This window comes from Cupressus sempervirens, chromosome 4 (assembly GCF_028749045.1).
Source record: "Cupressus sempervirens isolate cs-2001-9-10 chromosome 4, ASM2874904v1, whole genome shotgun sequence".
NCBI lineage: Eukaryota > Viridiplantae > Streptophyta > Pinopsida > Cupressales > Cupressaceae > Cupressus > Cupressus sempervirens.
The window spans coordinates 228,329,636-228,333,272 of NC_143121.1; positions in this window are offsets into that span (position 1 = coordinate 228,329,636).

Genomic DNA, 3,637 nt, shown 5'->3' on the forward strand with positions numbered 1-3,637 from the left:
CTACCCATCCCAGTCAATGGGATTTATCTTAAGCCATGTTTTTGACAGGGTTTGAGATTCCGTGTATATAGTTAGCTTAGTTTTGTTTCTAGTTGGTTTCCTGCTTCCCAAGAAGTGCATGAGCATAGGTTGTCCCTCTGTTAGATAGCCAGTTTTTTAATTTTGAAGGTTGTAGAAGGAGGTTTTGTCTCTAGTTCTAGTTGCAGAGACAGGGGTTTTGATGTTTTGCTACCTCAGAGGTAAGGTTAGGGTTTCACAGTGCTCACAATCTACATGTTTTATGACTCTGTAGCCCAATGGATGCTTCAAGCCACTAGTCTTACACATAGCTAGCTTGCGTACCCTGTGAGTCGCCAAAAATGTTACCAATTTTTGTTCCCCGCCAAAGATTTGAATTCAAATGTCCACCCGCCAATGGCCACTTCCCAACTTTATATTATTTAAATGCCCTAGAAATATTGAAAAATAAGTGATAAAAAACCTTATGATATTTCTTGTTTTGTTTTCCACCAGCCTACATCCTATCTCATCGTTGGATCTTCTTGGGATCTACGACCCTTGCTACGTCACCAAGAAAAGTTGCTCAATAGATATGCATAGTGACATAGCACTTTTTCACCATGTGTCTCAGTGGGCTCAGTTTAGTAGAGGTGGTTCGATTTGTTTCTCTGATGCCAAGTTCAAATAAGGTCACTGGCACTCACTACCTCACTATTAGAAAAACTATACATCTCACCATTAGCGACATAGCGAGTCACTATGAAATGAGTGTTTGGTGGGACCTCATGTGACGTGGAAGGGTAACAATGCTCAAGAAGGATTCTAACCACTGGATCAATGCAAAATCAACAGTCCTCGCTATCTCGCTATGGAAAGTTGCAAGTTGTTTACTCATAGCGACATAGTGAGTATGGGACCCACCAATCTTCAGAATGCCTGATGTAGTTTCTTCACCCTTGGATTGACCTTAGATCAATGGTCCTCACTAACTCACTGTGGGAAAATGCATGTTGTTTAGGTATAGAAAGTTAGCAACTTGGTGACACATGGATTTTGGGCCCTGTTTCCTTGCGAGCTAAAAAGCATAGGGCTGCTTGAAAAAATTTATGGTACTTTCAAGGTCGTCAGATGGTGGCAGATCAATGCTCCTTGTTATCTCCCTATAGAAAGATGCTCAGGAGATATACATAGCGAGATAGCGATTTGAGGACATGTGTCCTCGTGGGCCCAGGAAGGTAACGCTAAGTGTTAAACAGTGGAGGCTAGTAGCTGGTGGTTACATCATAGTTAGGATTGTAGGTTGGCACAGTTAGTGAAGGAAGAATTGGTCAACCACATGGAAACTTTGCTGAGTGGCAAAATGAAATGAACTGATTGGCCCACATGGCTCATCTTGGTGCCAAAGTAGATTGACTAAGTTAACTTGCTGATTCATGAACCAGGAATAGAGGAAATCAAGTTTTTTTGTGAATCCAATCTTCATGATCAATCCCAACCACCAGGAAATGAATGCTAAATGTAGGAGAACACTCCACTGCCCCAGCTGATCTAACTACCTGGTCAGAGCATAGTTATGGCACCATTTTAGTCTTCTTGAGACATTATTTGACACATAAGATTATATATCATTGCCCTAGATCCGTATCCATGATCAAATTTTCCTCATGATTGTTCTTTGTAAGACTTAATCTAGTGGTTGAGGAGTAACTTTGGTTGCAAGACATCCTAGTTATACCTGAACTATAAAGGCAAATTTTGCAAATTTTGAAAGGGTTAGAACATTCTCTATTGTTCTATGTTGTTGCTCTGCAACTCCAGTGTAAAATTCCCCTTACCTCTAAACTGCATTAATTCTACCTTATTTCCTTTAGCCATCGGTGTGAAAGTGTAAGAGTCCTTGCCTCTCATTGATGCCTTGTGGAAATTTGTAATCTACATGATTGTATCTCTTTCAGCCTGTGAATGATATATAAGTGAATCTTCTATTGAAAGCCTTGTGTCATTCATTCAAATTTTGTAGTCTGCATGTGTTTATTAGATTAAAACAAGTCTAAAGGTGTATATCCTTAGTTTCATTCTATTTCAATAGTGCATATATAGGTAGATTTTGGTCTAACATGCTATTTTGGTGCATCACCTCTTTAGATTAGATTAGGTAGATTTTCTTTCATGCTCTCCTTCTCCCTTTTCCCCTCCAAGAGTAATTAAGTGCATCCTGATAGTAAGAGGAAGCTGGCCTTCTCTGGAGAGTCAACCTCACAGTTCAAGTCCCACAGCTTGGAGGTTGTTTCCATGTTTCACTAGGTTGTCCTCATGCATAGGCTTTGGACAAGGGTGCAAACCTAAGTGACAACAGGTTTTAACAAATATTTTCAAAGGCTAACAAATGGATGATTAAATGAGAAAACCTATTCACCATTAATGGATCCAATATGATTTTTTATACCTGGACAAAGGAAATTTTATCATGCAAAAAATCAGACCAATAGTGGCTCTATCCTAGGACATTGAATTCTCTGGATTCAAATGAGGGCTTAGAATTTCTAGGAGAAGTAGACCATAAAAACAAAGAATCCCTGCATACTAACAAATTTGAGAGAGCAACACACATAGGAAAACTATGAATAAGAAACTATACAAAGACAAAAGGATTTACAAATATACAAAAAAAACCCTAAACTACTATTCATGGAAAACAAATACTTCATGAAAAATACCTCTTCAAGAATTGTCCATGAGCTGGCAATTCAAGAATACCTTCAGTTAAATCCTTTAGAAAATATGAATCTTCTCCATTTTTATCACTAATGTTATATGGGCTAGGCCAAATTAGGTCAAATTTACCATGCTTTCCTTTATCTTCCACCTTAGCATTCCACATTAGTACCATGTCATCTATTTCAAATTTCATGTCACTAGCTCTTTTGTTGTATAAATTCTTCATTCATGATTGTAACTTGGCACTTTGAATAGAAGACTCTCTCCTTGCTTCCTCTAATTGCAAAATATCATCCATTTTGAGTTGCATCTCATCAATGATGTCATCTTCATATAGTTGAACAAATTTATACATCTCCTTTAGGTTATTTTGTGGGAGTCTAGCTTATATACCATAGACCAAATCAAATGGGGCACATCCAATGGCCTTTTTCATAGTAACCCTATTAGCCCATAGAGCTAATGGCAATTTTGAATCCCATGCCTTCTTTTTTTCCCCTAGAATTCTTTTGATAATCTTTAGTATACTCTTATTGCTTGATTCTGCCTAACCATTCCCTTGAGGATGATAGGTGATGATGTGTACTCTGTAATGCCATACTTCTTACAAAAAAAATTATATTCCTTTGATCTGAAACACATAGCATTATAAGTTACAATCTTCTATGGGCAACCAAATCTGGTCATTATATTATTTAAGATGAAGTTGATCACCACTTTTCTTGTTGCATTCTTGGTAGGGATTGCTTCCACCCATTTAGTGAAATAATCAGTAGCTACTAAGATCCATGAATGACCACCACTAGAGCTATTTTTGATCTCACCTATAAAATCAATTCCCCGCTACTAAAATGGTGCTTGTACTTCAACAGGTCTTAATGGAAAATTCCCAAAGAATTTTAACTTTCCACTAAACTTT